The sequence below is a fragment of the Notolepis coatsorum genome (genome assembly GCF_963971535.1).
Source record: "Notolepis coatsorum genome assembly, chromosome: 13".
Classification (NCBI taxonomy): Eukaryota; Metazoa; Chordata; class Actinopteri; order Aulopiformes; family Paralepididae; genus Notolepis; species Notolepis coatsorum.
Genome location: NC_140177.1, coordinates 95352524 through 95375503, shown reverse-complemented (window position 1 = coordinate 95375503; position 22980 = coordinate 95352524).

Here is a 22980-nt window from a genome sequence, read left to right as displayed (position 1 = left end):
GCCTCTCAAGCTAAAGTGTCGTCAGCTGTTCTCTCTGTTGACGCAGAGAAGGCCTTTGACCGTCTGGAGTGGACCTATCTTTGGGCTGTACTGAAACATATGGGACTAGGTACATTTTTTATAAATATGGTAAAAATAATATTTTCTAATCCATCAGCCAGTGTCATAACCGGAGATATTAGTTCTCCTCCTTTCAAAATCACTCGTGGAAGCAGGCAAGGGGATCCGATCTCTGCAAGCTTGTTTATTTTATCCCTTGAACCTTTAGCCCAAGCTATACGGCAATCAGAAAACATTAAGCCAATCTCTGTAAATTCTACTGATCATCATATTTCGCTTCATGCGGATGACATCTTGTTATATATGGAGAATGTATCTCAGTCTCTCTCAAGCCTCCTGAAAATCTTTGAAAAATTCTGTTCAATTTCAAGTTATAAAATAAACTGGACCAAATCAGCACTAATGTACCTAAGAACCACTCCTAACTCTGTGCTTGACCATGAGATCCCGGTTGTAACACAATTTAAATATCTTGGTATTGATATATTTCCTTCAATTGAAAAAATTGTGTCCGTAAACTACAATAGAACCATTAGGTCAATCATAAATGATCTCAATCGATGGTGTAATATACCTGTCTCCCTTTCCGGAAGAGTCTCTATTATCAAAATGAACATATTACCTCGAGTAAACTTCTGTAGTTCCATGATTCCTATTGCCCCACCTGTTGCTCATTGGGAAAATTTACATAGAGCAGTCTCAAAATTTATATGGCGAGGCAAGCGAGCTCGGGTTAAACTTACTACCTTACAAAATGAGCGGCAATCTGGTGGTTTAACTGTGCCAAATTTTAAGTTATATTTTCAAGCGTTATCATTTCGTCCTCTGTTGAGTTGGTTTAATTTAGATTCTGAGGCCCCCTGGCTTAATATTGAAAAACATATTGTGGCGCCGATTCGTTTACAAGACATTGTCTTTACAGATATTTCACTAAAGCAATGTAGATTACGTTATGGTCCGATAATAGCGCATGCCATATCTTTATGGCGCAAATATGAAAAGTTACTTAATTGGGATACTAAGTGGCATGAACAGACTCCCTTATTTCATAACCCGTTTTTGCTTAGCGGAGGCCGCAGTTTTGTAGCTCAATCATGGTCCAACTGTGGCATTCATGTACTTGGCGATGTTATGGAGGACAATGGTCTAAGAACATTCTCAGATCTGAAAGAGTCATATAACTTACCTGGCACCTCCTTTTTTTTATATTTACAGCTCCGCTCGGCTATGCGAGCCTATGGAGTTCCATGGACCAAACCAACTACTCACCCGTTAATTACTTTCTCTAAAAAAACTGCAGGTCTCTCCAAAGGACAAGTCTCTATAATTTATAAAGATCTATCACAAAGATGTACTTCGTTAATACCTGTTATCCAATCGTGGAGCACAGAATTGGGATTAGAACACCATCACTCTATCAATTGGACCAGAGTTTGGGGAAATGTTACTATGGCATCACGAAACCCAAATCATCAGCAGATTCATTTCAATTTTTGTTATGGTTTGACACCGACCCCAAACGCAACGACACAAGAGAGTAGATTCAGAGTTGCCAAAAACAAGGGCTTGTTTATTTACACTAAATAAACAGCATAGACTTGGTAGAGATCAAACAAAGACTGGAATACAAGCATGGAAGAATGTTGCTGCTCTGCAGCTTCTCCCGGGATGGTAGTCTGGGGAAGCAGACGATGACGTCAGAGCCGCTCTGCAGACTTCTCTCGGCAGAATCTCCGAGGTGGTAGCGGGACCGAGAGGGAGAGAGGGAGCGAGTTAGCTCAGAGTGCAGTTGGAACAGAGCAGGTGACAGGAGAGGTGACTTGTACCCAAAAACAGAGAAATCCAAGTGACTGAATCTTCGGTGTATATACACACTGTGAGTAACGTCCCAAACACAATTCCACGTGATAGAAATCTTCGGTGCAAAATAAACACTGTGAGCGAAGTCCCAAAATACAATTCCAAGTGATAATATCTTCGGTGTGTAAACACACAGTGAGCGATGTTAAGGCCAAAATATTATCCCAATGAAACAATCCAAAAAAGCTGAACGCTGGGTGAGTGACTGTCTGATAAAAAGCAGGAAATCTTCAGTGTTATATGCAGTGTTGGGACTAACGCGTTACAAAGTAACGCGTTACAGAAACGAAGTTACTTTTTGCCGCAACTAGTACTCTAACGCATTACTTTTGAAATTCAGTAACGCTACTTACGTTACTGAATGGTTTGTTAGTTCGTTACTGCGTTCTTTTTATGTAGATTCATAGCGAGCGTCCTTATTTCGCCTGCGTTTGTTTTGTTTACTGTAGACTGAAAGGCGCTATATAAAACGAAGTATTATTATTATTATTATTTCTTTCCGTAGCCTCATTCTGGTTTCGCACTTCTGATTGGCCACTGACGTTCTGAAAGAAATAGGCGCTCTCTACAGTAAACAACAAGAGGACGCTCGCTATGAATCTACATAATAAGAACGCAGTAATAATAACGAACTAACAAACCATTTAGCAACTACTTGGAGAGATAATTAATATACAACATGGAAACGAGATAAAGAACATGTTTGAAGGGCTGCTGGAGTCAACTGGACTAACGTTACATCTCGACCACCGCAGACTGGTGACGGTGAGTGCAATGTGTTCACTGAAACTCAAGATCAACGGATTTTGACTGTACGAAATCTGCCAGGGAATCTCATAATACTAATCAAACAATATAAATATAGTCCTTTCATGCACAATTGATATCCTAACTATTCTAACGTTGCAATGCTTTGATAACAACGCTGCAAGATGGTTATGAATGAATTAATGAATGGATGAATGAATGAATGAATGAAAACTTTATTTAACAGATTGCAGAATGGGTACAATACAGTACGGCTCAATACATACAATTGTTAAGGGGATGCAGACCTGAGAAAGACGTTTGTCTTGTTTCCATCAGGGTCCCCCATTTTCAATTCATATAGACATTTATGACATACACAACATACATGACATTTATGGCATAGGGACATATAGGTATTTAGTACTGATACATTTGTGACATAAGCGGTATTCAAATATACAGTACTGTTACCCCTAGATCCTGACAGAGTATATACATATGATGGGGAGGGGACTGTACATTAGGAGGGGGTGGGTGGGTGGGAGAGAAATATACATACAGCGGGGAGGGAATATATAATGAAACGCTCTAGACCACATTGCTTAGCAGAGTTCGGTGATGTGAATGGAAACTGTCAAGTTGATCAACCGATTTTGAGTATATGGGGCATGGGACTTGAGCAATTTTTATTTTTTATTTTTTTTTAAATAACTAAATAGTTACTTTTCACAGTAACTCATTACTTTTGGGTGTAAGTAACTAGTACAGTAACGAAGTTACTTTGAAATGAAGTAACTAGTAAAGTAACTGAGTTACTATTTTTCAGTAACTAGCACAAACTGGTTATATGTGACCCCGACCAGTGCTATAGCCTACATGTCTATTTTTTCATTTTCCAGATTTTTCCAGATTGTGAAAGTACAGAATGTAAGCTTTCAAATGATGTGTCATACTTTGAAATCTGAGAATGTTATTATTGTGATGTGCTAATTTTAAATCTTGTAGCAGTCTTTTTTCCCCAGAGACCTAAGCAGAGAAAACAGCTCTTAAAGATTTGACACCTTTTGCCAGGATTCTGCTGGGCGTAAACAATACCTCCCAGCCACACCTCTCCCCTGAATAGTATTAACATAATTAAGTGCTGTGACAGCCATGCTGACAGATCAGATACAAAATCAAACATTTTCTATTGTAGTAGTAATATAACTACTAGTCTGAATAATGTATATTTCAGTTATTGAATTGAAAACCTTTATTTATGTATTCCAATATCTGTTTTATTGATTAATGATATATTTTGAAAGAATGCAGGTTATAGCTGTATAAAACAAATGTCTGTCCCATTGTACCAATCAATGGGATATATTGCATGTTGGCTATAATGATTTTATAAAAAAGAGAGAGATTAAATGCATGGCCATATATTTATACATTCATGTGACATCACAGCATATTCTTTGTATAGCCCAGTGTTTCCTGAAAACAGATATGTACAGTGTTCAGGTTATACATCTATCATTACACAATTACAACCAAAATAGGAAGAAATTATGTTGACCGCAGGGAATTGTAATGCATAGTTGGTAGAACTGGCCAGCGGAGTGATAGACACAAGCCTCATTATTATCATTATCATTGTTCCAACCTTTCATGTGACAACTGGATGAAAATCAGCAGACAATATCAAATCAATTCAAGAGGTTTATTAGTCACATACATACCAGAACATACAGTGAAATGCGGGTGGTCATGCCCGCATCGATTGTGCAATAATACTAATAATAAAATACATAAACAGGTAATAAGAAGGCATAAGATGTGCATGATAAAAATAGACATGCTAATACAGTTTCAACTCTGTCATTATGCTATACTACAATAATCTAAACTATACAAGAACCACATCGGTTCTTTCCTTTAAAGTGACCTTTCCATTTAGTTTAAAGTGACATTTTTTTTTATTCGTTGCATATCATACCAGGGCATACAGTGAAATGCGGGTGGTCATGCCCGCATCGATTGTGCAATAATACTAATAATAAAATACATAAACAGGTAATAAGAAGGCATAAGATGTGCATGATAAAAATAGACATGCTAATACAGTTTCAACTCTGTCATTATGCTATACTACAATAATCTAAACTATACAAGAACCACATCGGTTCTTTCCTTTAAAGTGACCTTTCCATTTAGTTTAAAGTGACATTTTTTTTTATTCATTGCATACCAGGGCATACAGTGAAATGCGGTTGGCCATGCCCGCTACGATTGTGCAATAAAACAATAGTAATAAAAATATAATGTACATGTATGATGTACCGGTACAACAATACAATTCTTCTATGTCCCTATGCTATACTAGTACTACTATACTATCAAGTCAAGTCAAGAATGCAATAATAAGAATCCAATAGGATGAGAATGCGACATTGTGCAATAATACAAGTAATAAGAACAAGTAATAAGAATAAGACATATCAGGTATATGTACATGAGTTTTACAAAAGCTTTTACTCTACAAGAACCACTCCTGTTCTTGTTTAATTTTTTTAAAGTGACCTTACATTGTGAGCGTGTGCAGCATGAGTGTGTGTGTGTGTTCATGTTAAAGTGACTGCTAGTACAGTGTGTGTGTGTGTGTGTGTGTGTGTGTGTGTGTGTGTGTGTGCTCTACATCCATGTGTCTAACATCGTACAGTCTTCTTGTTCTGAGGTGCTCTAGATGTTGGGAGTGGGCATGTAATGTCTTTTGCGTCATCAGAACAGTATTGTCTTATCTCCTTATAAAGATATTCCTGTCGGTCATTGTCTAGACCAGGTGGGGGGAGGACAGGAAAACCAGAGATGGTTGGGTAGCGTTTTGGGTCTTTCAACAGCTGAAACGTGAATGGCTCTGTATCGTCACAGTGTAATTTCGCCGTCACCATGCCAGGACTGTTGGCATCGAAGCTGAAGTGCTGGTATTTCTTTATTTGTGGGAATCTTTTGAAGAAGCCTCCGAGATGTTGCTGCCAGTCGTAGCTTGGAACATAAACTGTGCCATCTTCGCGACCGACAAGTTGGGGGATATTGACTCCTTTCACTGCAGAGCTTTTCCTGACGATGTCTGCGATGCCTGCCAGGGTGTCGACCGCAGTCTTCCTGTAAACCTGCTTTATCACACCAAAGCACCAGTCGGGGCCAAATTTAGTGTGGCCTGCAATTAGGAAGTGGAGAGCAAGCTGCAGGTGAAGTTTGTGAATAGTACGCCACGCAAAATACCACAAGACATAATTGTTTTTATTTTGCCCGGAGCAATTGTCGCAGTGCAGGTCCACTGATTTTTCTCCAACTCCATAGTTGGTGAAGAAATGATCCACATAGCTGATAACGGCATTGCTGCCTTTACCAGTTGACATCCCTTCATCAATTAGGTAATTCACTTGCTTCGTCAGCCCTTCACAGTGGACACCGAACAGGCCACATTTGCGCGGTGTTTGAAAAAAGATGGGACCCACTTGAAAAGGGTGAGATGGAAAATGAACCTGCAGGACAGAGAAAAAAGAAAAAAGGACATTGAAATAAGGGACATTGAAATAAGGGAACAGGGGAGGAAATTAGGCCACTTTACTAGCCAAATGCAAGTATTTTTTATGTTTGGCGAGTGATTCATGAAAAAATACTGCTAAAACTATAAGGAACTATTTTTACATTAAAGATTCTCCTCTCTTTTCCTATTCTCTCCTCTCTTCTCCTATTTTCTCTCTCCTCTCTCCTCCCACTCTCATCTTATCTAAATACACTCCAAATACAACTCAAACGTTCCTGTAAGTTTTCCTTTAACAACAAAAAGCAACATTATATTGGATATTCACCTGCTGTGCGTAATCAAAGCTGTAGTGCATCGTGATATCTCTGCTTGCAGGTGGGGAGGGGCCTAGCGACAGATCCATGTTCTCGGCGCATGTGCGCTTTGTGGCGGCAGTCATCTCCTGCAACAGCTCGCGTTCTCTGTCAACAAGGGCCAGATGTTTTAACTGCACCTGGATGAAAGCATGAATGAAAGAAAACGTTATTTAACAGATTGCAGAATGGGTACAACACAGTACGGCTCAATACACACACACACACACACACACGGCTAATGAGGTGGCAGTGCTCAGTTATCCTCAGGTTATCCTAATGTCATGTGTGTTGAAGCTAGGGCTGGGCGATATGGCCTAAATATGATATCACGATATTTTCTGACCTTTCGGCGATACACGATACACATCACGATGTTTTTCTTTTTTTCCCCAAACAATTCATTATGAGGCTTACCAAGACAGTATTCGAGTTTGCAAGCTAACATTAAAGACAAAATAAAATACCCATGCATTTAGCATTTTTATATTATATATTAGATTTAGATTATTGGATTATTAGATTATATATTGCATATATTTAGCAATGAGATATTATATGATTTAGATATGAAATATGATTAATTGAAAATGGGGGACCCTGATGTAAACAAGACGAAAGTCTTTCTCTGGTCTGCATCCCCTTAACAATTGTATGTATTGAGCTGTACTGTACCCATTCTGCAATATGTTAATAAAGTTTTAAATCAATCAATCAATCAATCAATAGCATTTTAGCATTTTTATGAAACTACTGTATATTTGTATGTCTCTAAATGTTTTGATGAATTGAAAATGGAGGACCCTTATGTAAAAAAGGCGAAAGTCTTTTTCTGGTCTTCATCCTCCAGTCCACTGTTGTTGTATTGAGCTGTACTGTATTGTACCCATTCTATGTCGTCATCGGACGTTGCTATGTTTGGGTAAATACTGTAAACAAGCCACTATGGACGGGGGTACAGGGGAATAGATGGTGGTAAAAAACAGTCTGTAGTGTAGTAGTGAAAGTAGACTGTACACACCTGGAGTTTCTCCACCTGCAACTTCTCTGGCCTTCCCGCGGCTTGCTGTAATTGGTGATTGTTTGAGTAGCATTGAGAACACAGATCTGTCCTGGGTTTTGTGATCATTATCTGCGGAAGGAGTGCTTTCCACAACCGAAGGAAGGATCTCTGACCAACAACACGAAATCCTGAAAAGACAAGTGTTTTTGTTAGATTGGTAGAATAAGAAAAAGTGGGAACCATGTGTGTGTGTGAGAGAGAAAGAAAGGGGTGGTTTTGTGACATACCTTCTATACTGCTGTAAAGGCGCCACAGGGAAGCTTTGGTCAGATTGGTTGGCAGTAACTTTGCAGTGAAATCCTTGTGACCAGCATGACGGCCAGGCAACACAATCGCATGGAGGACAGCAAAGTTGATCAGAAATTTCACAACCCTTTTTACGTCAAAAAGAGACAAAAAACGCTTGTGATTTCTCGGCTGTTTCTTCCTCTCCCGCGGTGTGAGGCCATCTGTCTTGTAGTGTTTGAAAAGGCTTTTGAGAAGCGCATCGCTGATCCTAAACAAAAATGTTAACAATAGGGAAGAGAATTAATGAATGAAATACACACATTGTACACACTGTATCTGTATGTCATATATTATGTTATGATGAATTGAAAATGGGGGACCCTGATGTAAACAAGATGGAAGTCTTTCTCTGGTCTGCATCCCCTTAACAATTGTATGTATTGAGCTGTACTGTACTGTACCCATTCTGCAATCTGTTAATAAACTTTTCAATCAATCAATCAATCACTCTTGTTTACATTCAGGTGTAGTTTTTAAGAACCCCTATCCTAGCGATGTGCATTACAAAATGGCCGCACAAAAACTACACTACCCAGAATATCCAAAATGGACGCCCTCGCAGGGTAGAATAGGATTCGACGACTATATCTAGACTTTAACACCTATTTAAACCGATTTATTGCTATTGCTAAACATACATATACGTCCAATACAATACATCTACGTCCAATACAATATACAAGCATAAAGACACTTACCCATAAATGAAACAGAACGTTGGACGACAGACAACAACGTCGTGAAATCTGTATGTTGTCCTCGAAGCCACACGGAGAGCGTTCACTCTCTTGGTACTTTGCGTTTTTTCTGAAACATTTTGGCATGTTCCAATAATGGACAACAGACACATGTCCCTTTCTCTTGGTGTCAACGACGCGGTGTCCAATCGGTTTTGGTAAATTAGCTCAACCGACAGTTTTTTTGAACAAGACAGGGCAGATCGTTCTGAATTTTCCTTTCGGCGCGCCTGGCACTTGCAGTGGAAAGAGTTTATCTTTCTGAGTTCCTCTTCTATTTCGCCCTCCACCGTTAAACCAGACATCTTTTCAACTGATCGCATGGTCGATTCAGCTGAAAAGCCCAATGCTACAGTTTCAACGCAAAGGTCTCCGTCTTCCTCTGTTTCACCATCGTCGGCAGGTTCGATTGGATCTGGGACAATTTCATCTGCGTCTTCGGTCTCTTCATCGTCGGATGAAAGAGCTGGTGGCCGCTCACCTTCCGTGATGATCATGTAGTCCGTGATGTGGTCACTCATTAACGCCGAGGAGTCTATACTCATTCCATCTCTTCCTCTATTAAGAGCAGCTGATAATTTTTGTGCGGCCATGTCGATGTTATCTAAGCAGCAAAAAAGTGTTCTCTGGGCTACAGGTGCTGTGAATATAAACACCACACCGTGTGGGGGCGTACCTCACATCAACAGCAGCCTTTCACATGCAAAAATAGGACAGCCCGAGGGAACTGCCCCCACAGCTTCGTGAGAGACGATCAGAGTATGTCTCAAGGAGCCATTTTTAAACACAATTTAAACACAATTAGAGTTATTATATATGTTCGCTGTTATACTAAATATGTTCTTCAACCCTCGAACTGTAAGTATATATATAAAAAAAAATAAAAAACGGAAATGAAAAAATAAAAAAATAAAAATGCTTTCTCTTCTCGTGAGGAACCTGGGTCGCCGAGTTGTAGGCGCGCACGCTGGGCGGGGTCACATATAAACACACGAAAAACGGATAGGATCAAAGACAGTCATAAAAACTCACCCAGGCGCTGTGCGTAAAGAGCGTTGGAACAAAACGGAGCGAGCGCGTCGCCACGGGAAACGGGTGTCCAATAATTCTTGAATATCCTGGAGGCAAAGCACAGGGAAAAACAGCAGGCAAGGCAGGAACGGCGAATGCAACTGAAATATCAAAACGATCCAACAAAACTTGAATGGGGAAACGGGGTATAAATAATCAGGGAATGCTTAATTGACAAGCAGTGACAGCTGAGGGATGTGATTGACAAGCGTGTGGTTGGGGGAGCACCAATCAACGACGTCTATGGGAAGAAGCGTGTGAATAGGGGAATGCAATTGATTAACAGAAAACTTAAAGGAACAGAGCGAGTGGGTGAGCAGCGGACCAATCATCACAGTACTTCAAGAAGCCCGTGGTGGGGAAAGAACCAAACCTTACAATTTTGTCCATAAAACATATTTAACCCCCCAGAAAGCTTATAGAATGAGACGTGCTATGTCACCAAACTGTACACTTTGTTCTCTAAATACTACTGGTACTTTTACACATATGATGTGGGAATGCCCCACAGTTAAAAGTTTCTGGGAACAGATAACTAATTATCTATCTAAAGTATTACAAAAACATATTCCCTGTTGTCCCAAATTACTTCTCCTTAATGATGATGATTCTTTAGCTTTAAGTATTGTTCAGAGACGATTTTGGCTGGCAGGAAGTACTGCTGCAAAAAAAAATTTGGCGCTGCGATGGCAAGCTCCACACTCTCTGCCCTTTAATCACTGGAAACAGTTATTAGCTGATGTTGTAACAATGGAGCTTTCTACAGCTAGATTAAATGGGGCAAGATATCAAACAATAGATAGCTGGAACCATATTCTCTATCAAGTTAGGACCTTCAATATATAGCTGGCAGGACATAACTAATTATATCTGTATAATTCCTTTTAGTTTATTTTTTTTTAGTTTTTCGGTCTTTGTTGAAATTTTTGTTCAATTAATTTTCTTCTCAGGCCTATGATGGGGTGGGTTGGGGGGGGGGGTTACTATTATTATTATTTTATTTATTTTTTGTCAACGGTGGTTGGTGCAGGGGTTAGGGGGTAGGAGTTTTTATTTTTATTTTAAATGAGGCAAGGGGCAAGCCAATGCAAGTAATTGGCAAAAAATTTAAATGTATGTTTTTATGTGCATTGTATGTGCATTGTATGTGCATTATATATCCTGCCTTTTCTTCCAAAAAATGAAATAAAAATATATAAAAAAAAAAAACAATAAAGGTAGATTCTCAGTTTAATCTGGCCCTTCACAACAGCCGCCTCCTAATTAGTCCGCACCTAATTAGTTAAAGGAGACAGATTAATAGTCTAGTCAACTGCTCAATGTCTGTTGTGGGGAGTAGGGCAATCTACAAAGTCAGTGGGTCATGATCGTCATCAGGGGAGTCAGGGAGCCTCTGCAACTCTATCAGCCTCGCCACGGGTCGGGTGTAGGTCCGCCCCTGGACAATAACTTCTGCCGCTCTGACCTTTCCGTCGGCACCAGTGATCACTTTGCTTACGCGGCCGGCCGGCCACATAGCTCGGGGTAGTGACTGGTCTATGATCATAACGGCTGTGTCCACTTTTAAGTTGTCCCTGTCCTTGACCCGCTTCTGACGGGCTGGAAGGGATGGTAGGGAGCTTAGGAGGAAGCGGGCCTGAGACTGGTTGATCTGTGCTTGGCTGTGTCTCCACATCCTCCGTCTGTTCCTCTTGTTCGGTCTGTACCCCGTCTGAGGAGGGGCCGGTTCCGGCCGCCCCATCAAGAAGTCGTTTGGGGTGCTGGGTTCGAGGTCAGCTACGTCGCTTGGAGCGCAGCTGAGGGGGGTGGAGTTCGGAACTCCCTCTTCTTGGGCCCACGGTTCTCTCACAGGCCTCTCGTCTAATGTCAATAGCCTCTCAACGGGCTGTACGAGAGAGTGGCCGGTGTCGCTCACCTTTGTGTGCAGGCAGCGTGTAGACGTGGGTTGACTGTCAAGTCCGTAGAGGGGGCCCTGGAGCGTCCACCCCAGTCGGGTCTGAACCGCGACTGGGCATCCTTTAGGTCCGATGAGCAGGGTCGGTGTGGCGCCGTCGATGAGCGGTATAGGTAGTCTGCGTAGGTGCGCGTACTTCGCCATCAGCTGTGGGATGGGGTAGTTGTAGCTTGACAGACCTATGTCATGGCCTGTAAATGCCTTAGTAATGCTGTACCGCTTCGCGGGCTGCCCGACCGCTGCTATCGTGAATGAGACGTTCTTGCCCTTTATGGTTTTCAGGTCTCGCTGAATAGTACGGATTGTCATTGTTTCTTTGGTACCCCGCAGGCCCAACTGGGCTGCAGCAGAAGCAAGGAGGAGAGTCTTTTCAGACCCATCATCTAGGACGGCGTAAGTGTCCATGACCTTGTCCTCGTATCTTAAGAGCACTCGGACCACCTTCAAGAGCACTCGGGAGCTCCCGCTCTTCGCAGGGTCTATGTACATGACGTTCACTCTCGAGCTGCTTGGGGGTACGGGTTTCTTCTTGTTGCTGTCGTGTAGGACCTCCAAGTGGGCGCCGTCACACTTGTTGCATCTTTTCTTTAGGCGGCACTCAGCTGCCATATGGCTGCGTGCGCAGCGGAAGCAGCAGCGGTTGGCTTTGATCCACTGACTCACCTCGTCAGCGGTCAGCTTCTTGAAGGTGTCACATTGAGACAGCCAATGTTCATTCTCACAGTACTGGCATACAATCTTCCACTTCCCCTTGGTCTGGGGGGTGCTGTGGTTCTTGTGCTGCGGCACTGACTCGGCCTGGTGCATAACTGTCACTGACCGGCGGTTATCGTTGGACCTCCGAGGTCCATCTCTTGGGCTAGAGCCACTCCACACGAATGTGTCCAGTCGTAGGCTGCTAACTTCCCTTGCGAGGAAAGCAGCCAGGTCTAGGAGGGATGGCTCTGGGCCGTTGGGGTCACGGTGGTCTCTCTGCCGCCGAAAACGCTCTTGGCGGGCTGGAGGGAGCTTCTCCAGTATCCGCTCCACATTAGAATTTGCATACAGTTCATGTCTCCCCTTCTCCTTTTGGGACCCCAGCATCCCCACGAGGGATTGTACCTTGATAGAGAGGTCATCCAGTGCTCTATTGTCTTTGGCTGGGGGGAGGCGGTCGATCTCTCGTATTTCTTGGATCACGTAATCCCATATGCGTCCATAGCGCGCGTCGAGGGCCACCAGAGCTGCGGAGTATGGGGTGCTTGAGTTGGAATGTGCCAGCGCTATGTTATGCGCTCTGGGCACCTTGAGATGCTTGAGGAGGATGGCATATTTGTACGACTCGTCGTGGACATCGGACATCATAGTCTCCAAACACATGCGTAATTCCATGTACTGTGCTCTGTCCTCGCGCGTAAAGTCTGGGAACGTCGGTGTGCCAAGGTAAGACGCCATAGATGGCTGGGACACCGATGAGCGTAGGGGGAGAGGCCTCCTGGGCGAGTCTCCCCGTACGTGGGGTCGTGGGTTAGTGCTGGGTGGGTACCAAAGGCCGGGCCCCCAGGTGCTGCTCCTCGGTGCCGACTGTGTATTAAACTCAACCCTGTGTTGGGTCGGGGGTTTGTAGCGCAGTGACTCGGGGCTGAGGTCGGGGCTGTACTGGGCCTCCTGGTCCAAAGTAGGTTCGTGCTGGTGGGCTTGATATCCCTCCTCTTCCTCCGCTAGGTCTTGGAGTCTTCTAGTTAGTCTCTCGGCAACGTAGGCGGGATCTTCCCGTTGGCTGGGTCCCGTATAGACCGGTCGCGGAGGGGGCTCGGCGACGTAGGCAGGTTCTTCCTGCTGGCTGGGTCCCGTGTAGATGTGTCGGGGAGGGGAAGGTGCCCTCGACCCGTGTCGTGATGATCTCCGGGAGCTCCGCGTGGAGGAGTGGGGGGTAGCCCTCTGGATCAATTGTTCTATCATCTGCGCCTGCAGGCGGTCCCGCTCCGCTTCGCGCTGTGCATTGGCGGCGCCGCGCTGTGCATTGGCGCGGTCTCGTTCCGCCTCGCGCTGTGCATTGGCGGCGTCGCGCTGTGCATCACGTTGCGCGTTGGTACGGTCTCGCTGAATGGTTTCTTCAGCCTGGAGGCGCCTCTCTTCCAGTCTGATGGTCATCGCTGCGTCAGCCTGGAGGCGACTCTCTTCTAGTCGGATGCGTTCTCGTTCCACTGCAGAGTGTTCGCGCTCACTAAGGGCTTGTGCTTGGAGTTGCGCGTGGAGGCGCTCTCGTTCCGCTGCAGAGTGTTCGCGCTCACTAAGTGTCTGTGCTTGGAGACGGTCGCGCTCACCCTGGAGTCGGTCTCTTTCGGTTGAGGCTGTCAGCGTGGCGATCAAGGCTTGCGCCAGTCTCTGGTCCGCCTCGCTGGGGGATGACACTGACGGAGGTGATCGGGCGCAGACAGGGCTTGGTGGAGACCTGTTCTCCTGGCGCGCTCCGAGGTCTATCCCCTGAGCGCGGTACTCTTCTCTTGGTTGCGCGCCGAGGTCTGTCTCGGGTACGCGCTCTTGGGTTGGTTGGGCGCCGGGGTCTATCCCTGGAGCGCTTTCTTTATCCTGGAGCGCTCCGGGGTCTATCCCGGTGACGCTGTCTGGAGGTATAGTCACGTCATGTCCTGCTTGGTCCCCCCCGTGAGCTAAGTCAGTTTCGTTTGAACCCACTGGGGTCTCTACTGGCAGGGTCGCCAAGTCGATAGGATTGGACATGCTTAGACTATCCGATTTATCCGTATTTAACGTCTGTTTAGATAAGCTAGGGGGTAGAACGAAAGCGAATTCCTCCAGATATGGAGGTAGCTGACGTTTGCGCTGCGGGCGTTCTAGCTTAGGGGAGCCGCTTGGAGAGTGTTCACCGCTGGCCATGTCAATATTAATATTATATTAAATATTACACTGATACCCTCCGGCTCGAAGGACCAATTGTAACTGAGGGGTTACAAAACCCTGACTGTATTAAAGATTGTGATAGATTAAACCACTGCTAGTTATGTACTTTAATTACTGGCCAGACAGTACATCAAATAGAGATGGTGAACACCCACAAGAACACGGCATTGACAAGGAAATAGTATTTGAGGAAGGGGCGGCTAGGTGGTGTAGTGGGCAAGGCACTCGCCACCAGTGTGGAGACGCTAGGATTCGCGTGTTCGAATCCAGCTCTCCACATTGTTTTCAGTTTAGCTGGTTGTCCGCAGTAATACACATTGGCCGTATTACGGGGAGGGAAACTGAAGGGTGGGGATCGGGCGTTGTGAACAAGCGACTCCTACAAGTCGGTTGGTGCGCCTGCGCAGTAGAATCAGGAAGTGTCGGGGGCAGCGTGAGCCTCCCACGCGTTACTCCTCGACACTGAGAGATCGAGCTGCGCAGGTGAAAAGATGCGACTGCTGTTACCTCAAGTACCGGAGGGGACTTGTGCTATGTATGACTTAGTCCGGCTTGTGGGAGGCAAGAAACAGCGTTCGTGACAGGGGAGGGTTGAATTGGATGATACGAAATTGGGATGGGAGAAAATATAGAAAAATGGGAGAAAAAGTGGATAAAAAAAAAAAGAAATAGTATTTGAGGGTATTTTATTATTATTATGCAACATTTGGTTACAGAATGAGAATTAGGGTCGCGCTTGTATGGCGAAGAATATGCGTAAAGTCAGTCAATAGCATGAGTCACTAAGAATAGCAGGAATCCTACGATGGGTCTAAGTTGACACCACCTGTCGTATAGTAGCAACTAGATAGGGCAACACTGGTACCGCCTGGAGACAATGGGTTCCCTCCGGGGGTGTAAGGCCTGGAGGGTAGAGGAATGCTCGGATACTCAGTCTGATTCAATGAGGAATAAAGAGACTCCAGGTACAGGAGTCGGTCCTTGTAAATCCCTTGATCAGCAGCAAAGCAATAATTGTAATCCAAATGCTCGATAGCACTGATGACAGCTAGCCAGCCTCTGTCCACGAGGCCAGCCCGAGTGGTAATCCTCACGAGGTTGAATCCCAAACGATAGTGGAAATCAACGATGCTCTTCTCCGGGTAACACGTTCCAAATCAATATAATCCAACCAGTAATGGTTCTGCAATCTTGACGTTACTGCATTAAACTCTGACACTTTACTATTCTATTCGCACATGTTCTCAACGCTCTGTTAGACGCACTGCTTCTCACTCCATTAGAATCACACTGAACTTATCACACTGCTTGTTTAGACGAACTTGATGAACTACTGCTGGGCACACCTTGCGCTGTATTTATACTTAAGTGATTATCTAGTTCCAAACCTCAGTCCTTGTCTGGTATCAATACGCTGACTCTGGGCATGTTCTGACATGCCCCAAACTCGCCCATTGCACCTGTCTGAGTGCGAGACTGCTTGGAGCCTAGGGCGCTATCCAATAAGGAGAGCGAATATTACTCTGGTTTGAACGTAGGTAAAGGGATATACCGTGTATATATAAATAATATACAATGTACATAAAACAATAAAGGTAGATTCTCAGTTTAATCTGGCCCTTCACAACAACCATAGATGGAGTTGATATAGAGAGAGTTAATGAATTTCGTTTTCTTGATTATGGATGATAAATTAACATGGAAATCTCACATAGCACACGTTAAAAAAAAGATGTCCAAGAGTATTTTTGTTATGAATAAAGTAAAGGATGTGTTGCGTATGAGGCAATGCACTCTACTGTTCACTCACCTCACCTTATCTCAGTTATTGTGTTGAAGTATGGGGGAATACTTATGTGTGAGGAATCCTGCACGCAGCCTAACTAGGGGGCGTGCTGTTTTTCACCTTCACGCACCTGTTGGGAGTTTGCGATCAGCTCGGGAGAGTACTTGTATTGCAGACTCCCCTCCACTCCTTGTCGGGTCGTTCTTGTTGCTACCATCACCTGCCGCGTCTCCGGCGTGAGACGACGTGCCAGCCATCACCACCTGTCGCCGTTTTCCTGGAGTGGGACACCGCCTTCGCTCTCTAATACTCTACGGGAGGATTCCAATGTTCCCACTCCAGACGTCAAGCCGGCTACTTCCCAACTCCCTCTTCGTGGTCCTGGTTCCTGGGGTGAGGCTCGCCATCGCTCCCTATTACTCCACGGGAGGATGGCGTGTTCTCATCCCGTTCCCCTCGGACCCCCTGTGTGCTGCATTGCCCGTGGGCAGCGTCTGGTCTGGAGGAGGAGGATTCCTTGGCAGAGCCGAGCCGCAGAGCCCTACTCGGTTGTAGGGACGAAGAAGATCACGTTACTTTTTCCCAGCCTGTTCGCCCGTTAAAGGCACAGTGCCGCCTTTTTTGTGTTCATGGATGTTTTATGTTTTACCCCCTTAAAGGCTGAGTGCCGCTTTTTTGTATTAAATAAATAATGCCCTGTTTTTGGCTAACTCTCATACCTGTCTTGTGTTGTGCTATTGGGGTCGGTTTCAAACCATAACATTATGGGACCAATATAAAACCATTATATATACTACAGAAGAGGGCTGTAAGAATCACACAAAGTGAATTATCGAGAACACAAACACATTATTTATTAAATCTAGAATAATTAAACTTGAAGACATGGTTAAGTTTCAAACAATGTTAATTATGTTTAGGGCAAGAAATAATACACTGCCAGAAAAACTACAAAATATTTTTCATTTAGAAAGTGAGTTTAGTAGGAGAAAATACTATTTTAAACATCAGTTTGCACGTACCACACTTAAACAGATGTGTCCTTCAGTTATTGGTGTAAAGTTGTGGAATTCTCTCCATAGCGAGCTTAAGGGATGTAATAGTGTTTGTCAATTCAAAAATAATTATAAAAAAAATAATTTAGTCAGTATGAAAGTCAAATGTGATCTGAATAGTGAGATCTTTTCTTTTGTCTTTCTTTTATTCTTTATTCTTTATTATTATTATTATTATTATTATTATTATTATTATTATTATTATTATTATTATTATTATTATTATTATTATTATTATAAAAAAAATTCTTGTTTAAACTGTGGATTGTTTGTTTCTTGTATATGGTATAAATTATTATTTTGTGTAAATTAGGTTGTACGCCGACCATCAAGTAAATACTTGTTTAGTTTAGGAATAAGGGGCAGGTAACTATAAGATGTATTCTTCTTCCTGCTCCTTTTGTCTATGGTATGTGTTGGAGCCGAAATACTTGATTGGACTTATTGCTATGGAAAATGTATGGAATATTGAAAGAAATTATTTATTGGTTTATATAAGTTATGCAAATCACATATGCTATGGATAAGATATGAGTTATGATTGCAGAGTGTTTAGGTAGGTCTGGCTTCCTCTTTGGGTCAGCCCTGCTATTACAGAGCCAGGCAGGATCCTTATTAGGGGAACTGCTCGCACCTGGGAATAGCCTAATTAATAGGATATACCTGGTTGGAGACTGGAGGGCGGACACAGTATTTCTACCGCAAATACCAAAAATATAAGACTCAAATCATGTTTAATTCAATTGTTTTATAAGGCAAGTGGGCCAAACTCTTTCTTTGATGATTTGTGAATAAATCCCTTTGTTAATTGGAAACAACAGACTTTTGGTTTTTGGATTGCGCGTCGTCACCCCACTCAGAGTGGCTGTTTGTTAAAGCCACTACACAAGTAGAAATACTCCGCCAGGACGAAGAGAAGGGGACCTTCTGGAAAAGATACCGGAGTGGACAGATTGGACCGGTCGTGAGTAACACAATGAATCGGCATACATGCCATGAATGAATCTCGAGTTGATAGTGTCGTGAAGACAAGAGATACATTGCTTGGATACATTCAATACATTTGTTTGGACGCCGATGTAAAGTGAAGTCGGAAAACGCGACTCGGGACATTGATACATTGTAACGGTTCCGTGCAAACGCTGCAGAGGATTCTAACGTCAGACTGACAAACTGATTGACTGATTACGATGCTGCGAATCATGGAACTGACTGTGTGTATTGTGTGGGACGATCGCAATTAATGTTGTCACTCTGGACGTGACATGTGGAAACTAAATATCGCCAGACTAATTTAATTGTGATATGATGAAAGGGAAGGTGCTCTAACACACATGAGCTGGCAAATGACAACATGAGCAGGCTGTGAAAGGAAATTGTTTGTGCAACAAACAAGTTGATCATCTCATGGTTATGGATATTCTTGACTGTGCTGCGTGAAACATTAAAGGAGCAGTCCGTAAGTGAAACGTGGTCTGCAGAGCACGTCATAATAAATAAATAAATAAAACCATGATGGGCAAAGGTGAACCTAAGACTGCTGATGAGGCAGAAGCCTTGCTTAATTCACTCAAAACGGCTCGCAAGGGGAAGTTGGGATCATGCACAAGGAAAAGGAATGAGATACTGACTCTTTTGGTGGATGGGGGAGATGTTGATTATGTCAATAAGTGTTTGGAGGCATTTGAAGAGGCTGTTGATGGCTTCACAAGTGCTCACCAATCTGTGCAAGCACTCTTATCAGAGGAGGAGAGTAAAGAGGATTTTGTGGACTGGTATGAGCCAAATGGGGCCGATTTTACATGCTTTGTGAAGGCATGGAAAAGAGAGCAAATTGCACAGGCTAATATTGGCCATCAGGACAGCATTTCCAATCTTTCATACAAAACTCAAGGGTCAAAAGCCTCCTCATTTTCAAGGGTCAAAATAAATCCTATCCTAAATATCTATGTCTGAATACTTGTTTTGTTAAATAGTTTTTCTTGTTGTGGGACAGCACTTTGAACAGGTTCAATTTGTGGGATTTATCATACCCGTCAGGGTACAGTATGTACTGTCATGTCCGCCTAGTTATAGTTGAAAGTGGGGGTGCAAGATTATTTATAAAAAAAATATGGGTGCAAGATTATTAAGTGACAGGCTTATTTTTTTAATTTAATGAACACCTGTACGTGCAATTTCCTGCAATATAGAGCCTTCAATCTTGACAAATAAAGCTGATCTTTTCACTATAAAACTCAGTTTATATTGCAGTATGATAGCCAATTACTATAATAATAATAATATATTAATATAAATATATACTGTATGTATACTGTATATTGATTTTTCGCTCTTATTTTTATTAAATCAATCTCCTTTCAAATAGGCCAAGTTTTTAATAAGAAAGAGAAAAAAGATAATTATACCATATAGCCATTTTATTGTATGACAATTATCATGAGGCAAATATATAATAATTGTCACAGCCCTAGGCACAAGTAAAAATGTAAGAACTTAAGACAATTTAAATGACTTGTAATGTAAAAATACCAACAAGGAACAATAACAGGGTCTGCTGTAAATATAGCCTATTTTCAGAGAATGATAAGAATATAAACAGAACATGGGAAACGCATGCGCATAAATCAATTGGAAAAAATCTATAGAAATGAACGTTCTTACAAACAGAATTGAAATTCTCCCAGTATTCATTTCCCCCCCTCCCAGCACTCCCTCCCCCTTTTATGATGGTAAAAAAACTAAATGAAAGGAAGTTATTTATAAATAAAAGTTATTTTACTGAACAAGTATTTTTCTTTACAAAACAAGACCATCAGTGGTATTTAAAAATCAAAAATCTAATCAAATTGGGATTTGAAGAATCATTACACCCCTAATCCTTAGCGATGTTAGAATGGGTACATTTAGACAGAATGGTGGTGTTATAGGATAGGACCCAAACGCAGACAGGCAGAGGATAAGCAGGAGGCAGGTGTTGCTTCTTAAACAAAAGAAGGTTTATTGGTCAGGAGCAATAGGGCGTTAACACCAACAAGGATGACTAACAAAAAAGGGTGAGACACGGTCTCCAAAACCCTATAACGAATACAATTAAAAGGCAAGACAACTCAGTCTCCGCAAAACATTACACGCGAACAAAACACTTAAACAGGGAAAAACAAATGAGAAGCCAGTCTCCAAAATGGGATAAGCTACAATAACACGGAACTTGGATGTTGCAAACACACACACCAAGGTACAAACACTAAAATATTAGCTATACAATAACGAAACCTATCCTCAAACAGGAGAGATAAGAGTTGCTTCCGGCAAGAGTACTAACGTAACGGTCAGTGAACGGCTGACAATGTACAGCATAAACAGTGACAAGGGTAACAGGAGTAACAAGAGCAATGACCCGACAAGGAAGGCAGGGCAGACAACACTTAAATACACAGACTAATTGACACATGAGCGTGATTGGGAACGAGACACACCTGTGATGGAACAGACTCACCAGCTGGGGTAAAAGTCTAAATAACACAAAAGACAAGACTAAACACGCTGGGGAAATAACACAAAAGACAATAATCACGGGCGGCTACGTGGTGCAGTGGGCAAGGCGCTCACCGCGAATACTGGAGACGCTGAGTTCGCCTGTTCGAGCCCAGCGCTCCACATTGCTTTCAGTTTAGCTGGTCGACCGTACTAATACACATTGGCAGTATTAGGGGGTGGGAAACTGATGGGTGGGGATCGGGCGTTGTGGACAGCGACTCCTACAGGTCGGTTGGTGCGCCTGCGCAGTAGAATCAGGAAGCGATGGGGGCGGCGCCCCTCCAAAGCGCAGACCCCTGACGCTGAAAGATTGCGCCGCGCAGGTGAAAAGATGCGATTGCTGTTACCTCGAGTATCGGAGGGGACTCGTGCTATGTATGACTTAGTCCACATTGCAGCCGGCTTGTGGGAGGCAAGAAACGGCGTTCGAGACAGGGGAGGGTTGAATTGGATGATACGAAATTGGGATGGGATAAAAAAATAGAAAATGGGAGAAAAAGTGGACAAAAAAAAAAGACAATAATCACAAGTTAAACCAGACAAGAGAGAACAAGGGGCAACAGGTACACTGGAATAGACAGCAAGATGGTGAGAGCACTCACAAAGACAGACAGTTTGAGCAGACATAATACAAGGGGCAATGACGAGAGGAAGTCCATGGAAAGGTGGGGGCTGTGAGGCAGGGCCGGGTGGAACGTAACAAGCAGTTGTCTTATTTTTTTGGGAACTCTCCAAATGTGTTCTGCCGCTTGGCGGAGCGGGCTGCAAATTGTTTAGCTATGGCATACAGGTCAAGGTTATCGGCCTGTTGCTGTTGGACATGGAGGACAAGAAGGTGGTTGAGTCTTGCCTGGGTCATTGTGTTTCTCAGATACGTTTTCAGTCGGCGTAACCCTGAAAATGACCTTTCTGCTGAGGCAGAGGAGCTTGGTCCGAACCTCGCTGAAGAGGCGGGCAGCCTCTCCTAACTTTTTGATTGCAGTGATTAGGCCTGCCGCGATAAGCAATAAATCGATTAATTGCCGCGATAATTAAAATTAATGCAATGATTTTGACGGGCGCGATTAATTGCTATTTGCGCGTTTGTTTTAATGAGGCGGAACCAGTGCCCCTTGTCAGTCACTGTCCGTGTTGGGAGGCGGGCCGCTGGCTTTACTACAGAGCAGAGAGCACAGCACAGGAGCTCCGTGGGGCAACACCACATAGCTTAACTACATTTCTCAATAGTGTTGCTCCTTTTAACCAAGTAGCGTTATTTGTAGTGTAACGTTAGCGTTTTAACGTTAGTAGCTAACGTTAAAACTAACTTAAAGTTAGTTGTTCACCAACAATCTCAACATTTGTTTTATCATTAGCTCATGTCGATCTACTAGTAGCATCAGCAAGCTAACGTTAGCTGGCCCCAGTCCACTAGCAGCATGTCGATCTACCAGCAGCATCAGCAAGCTAACGTTAGCTGGCCCCAGCCCATTAGCAGCATGTCGAAGTAGTAGTAGCATCAGCAAGCTAACGTTAGCTGGCCCCAGTCCACCAGCAGCATCAGCAAGCTAGGATAATAACAACAATACTTCCGGTCCGGTCGGTGGGCTTCAAAATAAAAGTCTAAAACACCGGAAAAGACGGAGCGGTGGGCTTCAAAATAAAAGTTTTGGGAAATACATTTCTCAAAAAAAAATTCTCTAACCGGTCGCAATAATATCGCTTATAGCGATATTTTCGGGGGCAATTAATCGCCCAGCAAAATTTGTTATCGTGGCAGGCCTAGCAGTGATTGCCAATTTCAACACCAGGTCATTGGATGATGTCGGGTCCACTGACACTAGGTCAGGGAGCATGCTCAGCTGCACTTTTAGCTTGTTGACATCAACGTCAGAGGAATAGTGCTCCACCACAGTATCGAGGTCTTTGGAAGAGCCATTTTCCGCTCTGATACTGTCAACAAGTAGCCTCTCCACACAGGAAACCACAGAGGTGTCCAGCGTGTGGAACCGCTCCTCCAGGGTTTTTGTCATTTTGGAAAGCAGAGGCTC